Source organism: Vicugna pacos, chromosome 20, assembly GCF_048564905.1.
Source record: "Vicugna pacos chromosome 20, VicPac4, whole genome shotgun sequence".
Lineage (NCBI taxonomy): Eukaryota > Metazoa > Chordata > Mammalia > Artiodactyla > Camelidae > Vicugna > Vicugna pacos.
Genome location: NC_133006.1, coordinates 12390779 through 12397136, shown reverse-complemented (window position 1 = coordinate 12397136; position 6358 = coordinate 12390779).

Sequence of the window (6358 nt, the reverse complement as noted above, 5' to 3'; positions counted from 1 at the left end):
GGACTGTTTTCAGAATTGGGAACAGAACGTTTCTGCTTCTTCTGGAGAAGAAGTCAGCGCTAAAGAGAGAAACCCCTGGCTGAGGATCAAGCGCTCTTCTGCACACACAGCCAACCATCAGCTGCTTATGCTGTTCCGTGACCAGGCTCTGTGGATCCGCCCTCAGCCCCTGTCTCTCCTCCAGCCAGGCGGGGGACATGGATTTGATAATTACGTAGGGATGTGTGGTCATGGACAGAAAGCTTCAGGAGATGTTGGCACCATCTGCTCAGCCTCTTGATGGTCCAAATCCAAAACAGATGGCTGGGTCTCCTCTGAAACATGTAAACCCAGGATTCTGAAGCCCTGTCACAGCCTCTGAGGCTGCCCTTCTTAGAAGAAGGTCAAAACCCCAAAATGATTTTGAGACAGGAGAGAAGGGGGCAGGGCACAGCCATTAAAAAAAAAAATGACAGAGCAATTAGCACCAAGGTGGTGGAAGATTCAACTCCCCAGTAGACCTTGAGCTTCAATACCCGCTCCTTGAAACAGAGTAGCTGCTAAATAGTACTCTCACAGGCATCTTGACAGCTCGGGGTCTAACCATAAAAGGTCAAGAAGTGGGTGATGGCCAAATTCCTGGCAATCCCAGCCCCTTCCCCAAAGTAGTTGAAATAATCCTCCCACTTGTTAGCATATGAAGTTACCGAGAACACAAAAATGAACAACTCTGCATCCCGGGCGCGCTCTCTCTCTGTTTTTTTGCCTTTCTCTTGCCTTTTGAGATGGTCCACACTCTATATATCTCTCTGAATAAATCTACTTTTACTCAACTGTGGCTCGCTCTTGAATTCTTCCCAGCGTGAAGCTGAGGACCCACGCTTGCTGAGGTGCATCCCAGGGACTCGACTGAGACCTGGGACACAGCCATCCTCTCCTGCCCCATTTTTCCTGTATCAGCATGAGTCCTATCAAATTAAATTCCCTCCGAGAATCCAGAGAGAATAGTCCTCAGTGAAGGAACAGTAACAATTAAGTTCCCTATTTACACAGCATTTGGTACACCCTAAAGTCTTTCTCCTGCACAGCTGAAATTCTCTTGACCTTTAGTAATAAAAGAGGCAGAACAGGTGAGGTCTCATTAGCCCCATATTACAAAAGAATAAACCAAAACATAAGACTCAGTGTTTTTTCCTTTTGGTGTGCAGTCACAGCCCCTCTATTCACAGGGCATCAGTAACTGACGTGCTTGCACGTCTGGGCAAAGCTGTTGTTCCTGGGTGATATGTGGCATTGCTCTGGGAAGTAGCTGTCACCATAGCCTTCCCCATTGGTAATGAGAAGATCAACTTATGTTTAAAAATCTGATTCAGCACACGAACATAAACAAACCTGTTACTAATTCAGGAAGCCTCCCTAGCTGGCTTATTGACACTGACCAATTACCCCTGGAATTTCCAATAATGCCCCCGCCCTCCCCTCTCCTTCCCCTGGCACTAACTCAGATTCCTGTTGTTGAAGCGGCAGATAACACAACTGGCCCTGGATGGAGCTGCTGGCCCCTTGCGTGAAAGGATCAGCTGTACAAAAACCATTGTGCAGGTTTCAAAGGGAAATGGGATTACACTTCTCATTTGTTTTCTGGGAGGGCTGAGCCTCTCATTCTCTGGATCAAGTGAAATGTATGACTTAACCATCATCTTGCTTCCATTAGATGACCTCAAAATGGAATGACTTTTCCCAGGACAAAGAAAAATCCCCAAGCCAAGTCCCACTTGTTTCTTCTCCAACATCATCTCTTTCTGAAGAATATCATCTGTCCATGCTGCCCCGACCCCAGCCTCCAGCTCTGGCACCATTCTCTGTGACCAGCACTGTCTCCCTCCTTCAAAACACTTTGGGATCCAAGAATCCTCAGATGATCAGGAAGGACTTTGTGTCCAACAATTAAGTGTCCCTTTTGCAATTTTAGCCTGTTTCCTTGTACCCTAACTTCAGGGACAGTGGTGTTGAAATAAATTTCTAGGCTCCAGATGAAGCCACTACTGCCCACTGTGACACAGCAAACCAACCTTTCCTGTTCTCTTAAATGCCCTGCTTGATCATAAACGCAGCAAATCCCCAAATGCCAAGCCAACCCTGGGGTCTGTGCTTAAATTTCCTTGTTCCTTGGTCCTTCTAAATTAGGTCAGATATGCAGCCCCAGCCACTCATGTCCTGTTTCCGGTTGCCTCTTTATTGCTTAAGAAAACTCACGCTTGCCCCAAATACATTGGAAAATTGCTCCAAGGCTTGTGGGGGCCTGTATTCCCCCGGTCCAGGGTTCGGTTCCCCTTGAATAGAAGGCATCAAGTGCATAACGTAAATTATTTTAGCTTTGTCATCTGACAGTGGAAAACAGCTAGACCTCTTCCTCTTTAGAATCACGTCTCCTTTCAGAGAAAAGCCCATCCCAGGTGTGTCTTCCCTTTACTGGAACAATTCCCAGGTGTTCATCCTTCCTCCCAGATGCCATGGTCCAACTTGGCCTCCTGGGCCATGAGAACCCTTGTAATTAGCAGAGGTTAGAGACTTTTCCTGAAATCAGTGGATAATCTTGTAGCTCTCAGCCGAGTCTGTTTCAAGTTCAAGTATTCTATGAAGCTTCAATAAATAGGAAGAGAATTGGAAAAAAATAAAGAAAGCCTCTTGTCTGATTCTTCCCCACATCCTAAAAGATGAGTGACAATGTCTTCTTTAGATCCTACAGGGGACAAAAAGCTGAAACCAAAACCCACTGAATGCCCACCTGGATATGGAGGGTAGCTTCTCAGGGACCTCCGGGCCCAGGAGAGCAAGAAGTCTCTGCTTGGTTCTCCAATGGAGTCCATGGAGATTGGTCTTGGTACAGGATGAAACAGAGCTGCTACAAAGGTCCGTGGGTCTCACATTTTCCATCTAGGATTCACCCTCATGCTTGTTAAAAATGTAGGTTCTCAAGCCCCACCTGGGACAGGCTGTTCCTGTAGGTGTTCTGAAGTGGATTTCTGCACTGAAAATCTCTCATTCTTCTGAGGGGCGGTAATTAGGTTTCTCCACTGATTTCCACTTGGAGGAGGTACTGGGGATTGAACCTGGGGCCTCTTGTGTGCTGAGCATGCACTCTACCACTTGAGCTATACTCTTCCCCCTGAAAAAGCTCTCATTCTTAGTATCTGGTAAGTCCCCACTAGGAACCTGGAGCCTGCTATGATATTTTGATTTTTCCTATAATATGGGAACCAGCAGATGCTACCTGTTAACTAAACTCTGAGTGGAACTATCTGGTTGACATAAATTCCCTAGAATTCTGTTCGTCGAAGTGTGTCCACAGACTACCTTCGTTGGAATCATGGGGATGCTTATCAAAAACGCAGATTCCTGGCTGTCACCCTCTTATGGGCATCAGAATTTCCCCACTCCAGACCCAGGAATCTGTACTTTAACAAGCTTTCCAAGGGGCTTTGAAAGACTCTGTAGCTTGGGAACTGCTTCGCTAGAAGCTAAGTCTTCTTAGTAAACGGCTGGGGATTGAACCCTGGGGAACACGGGGCTCTGCCCGCTGCAAGCTTGATGGTGCAGGCTTCACCCCTGGGCTGCCAGGGGCCAGGCCTTGGTAGAAAAATCTGCCTCTAAAATTTCAGGTGAAATTTTAGAAGCATTACCAGGAGCTGTGTGATGTTGGGCAAGTTTCCTAACGTTTTCCTGTCTCAGTTTCTTCATCTATAAAATGGGGACAATAATAGTGCCTACTTCATAGAATTATTGTGAAGATCAAATGAGTAATCGCACTTTAGATCCTTGGAACCGTGCCCAGCACAACATGTCAGCTGCTGCTACTTCGGCTTCTGTTATAACTGTTGTCCCTATCTCAATCCCCACCACCTTGAGGGGCAATTCTCTAAAACTCAGGGGTCAGCAAATGATGCCCCATTATCTGTTTTTGTAGCCATGCGCCTTCCTGCACGCTCATGTCTGTGGCTGCTGGCTGCTTTCCAGCTGCAACAGTAGAGCTAATTCTTGCCACAGGAACCACATGGCCCACAAAGCCAAAACTACTTACTCTTGGACCCTTAAAAAAAGTCTGCCCACTCTTCCTCAAAATACCTGGGAGCTCTGGGATTGTGCCGACTGCCTGGGGGAACAGCAAAGGCACCTGTGCTGGAGGTTCACACACAGCCCAGGGCAGAGCTGTGTGTGTGAAGTGGGAGGGACCGGGGTCTGGGAAGAGGTAAAAAAAAATGAAGGCAGCAGAGAGCAGAGAACAGTCCTGGGAAGGGGTTGGGGTGAAAGGACTTTGTCAGCCTCCTACCTCAGTCCTGAGCGGTCTGGCATGGGTTTTTCTGAGGCTGGAGTGTGACCGACAACACTTAGGGGAGGGTTTTCCCTCTTCCCACCGGCTGATGGCTTCCTTCTTCCAGTCTTCACACCGCTTTCTCAACTGGTCGATTTGTAAAATGCCCTCACTGAGCTCAAAGCAAATCACTGCATCCAATACCTTAGAAAAAAATGACATTTTACTGTATTTCACCCAACACGATCACCAACTGCCTACTATGTGCCAGAAACCGGGGCAGGTACAGAAAATCAAACACGGACCTTGCCCCGCAGAGTACATAATCTACATTTAACTGCAAAGCCGTCAGTCCTTCAAATCTAGGGCTTGAGGCTCCAGGCTTGCTCACTTGACACCCTAGGACAAGAGGTGCCTGGGAGTGCAAATAACTGGTAACTAATTAACACTTGCAATCAAGACCATAAAGAGAAACACACCGGGCACCAGTGGTATCTACTGAGGACCTATGCTCCCACCCGGAGGTTTCCACTGAGCAAGGAGGGTTCTGAGCTGTTGTGTTCTTACTGCCTGTCTTTTGGCAAGAGGCTGTGTGCATGGGGAAAGGGCTAGAGTTCACTGGCTGCTTCCTGGGTTTCTGGTACTGGTGGTTTATATAGCTTATCTCACTGAATCCTTACATTAGCTCCAGGAAGTAGGTACCACTCTCCATTTTCCACATGGAAGGCAGATGCTCAAAATGCCACATCCGGTCTGTGGTGGATGTGGGGCTGAATTTCCTATCCGATTCCAAAGTCACCATTAGCGTGCATCGTTCAGATACATTTAAGAAGGAAGGGAAAGATAAAAGCACCTCTGGCTGGAGGCCGGGGAAGGTGGAGAAAGTTTAACAGCTCTACCACTGCCTGTTTGAAATCCTAACGCCCACGATTCAGCAGGGAGCAGTACCAAAACAAGTGTATTTTCCTTTTCTTTAGAAAACAAAATGACAGAGTCCTAACCCCCTACTTCCTAGCCTCCAGAATGAACTAATATTCACTTTTTCCATAATTGTTTCAGAACTGAGAAAAATAGCATATATACGAGATAAAAGTCTCCTGTGTTTTCCTCACCAGTACTTAGAGCCAGTTATTCTAAGTTGATGATTATCAAGTCCCTCCCCACCCCTTTCTTTTTAATCATAGAGATTAAAAGTCTTTGCTGACCCAAGCCATTTTAGCTGTTGAGCAAGTCCACATTCTTTTGGAAAACACTGGTGGTGGCTTCCAGTGGTCTGAGAGAGTGGGTGATGACCCTGCAGAAGAGGAAAGCTTTCTCCTTTTTTCTCTTCTAGGGTCTTTGGCTGATTTAGTAATTAAACCGACCTAAGACAAATTAACAGGAGAAAAATAAATTTAATTTTGTGCACATGGAAGCCTACAAAAAGATGAGACCCAAAGAAGTGACCAACACAGGCAGCTTTATACCTTTTAGACAGGGAAACGATATATTTGTGAAGAACTGACAAGGCAGGGGTTTGGGCTTGGGCTAGTGAATTAGTGAAGCAGTAACAAGGTTTGTTTGTACAGCTCTCTCGACCCTGAATGACCCTCAATTCCCTATTTCTGCCCTATCTTTGACGATAAGGATGCCTTTTACCCTCCTGGTCTGTGGAGGGTGAAATCACGTGGGAGATTTATTTCCTGCTTCTAAGGAGGCAACGGAGAGTCAGAGTGTCCTCCTTGCACTGGCTGTTTCTTAAGTAACATGAATTAAAAATAATCAACGGGGGGAAAGGTGTAGCTCAGTGGTAGAACACAGTGCTTAGCATGCACAAGGTCTTGGGTTCAATCCCCAGAACCTCCCTTAAAAGTAAACAAATAAATCTAATTACCGCCCCCCCAAACCAAAACAAAAACAAATCAATATTACAAAATGGCGTGTTTTGGGGTGGCATGTTCTGTTCCCTTTCAACTCTCCGTACCTTCTTTTACAACCTCACCAGCAATGGATGTGGTGAAACAGAAGCCAGCCACCCATCTCTCCTGCCATCAGAAGCTGGCCCCCAGCTGTCATGCCTCCTGTCCT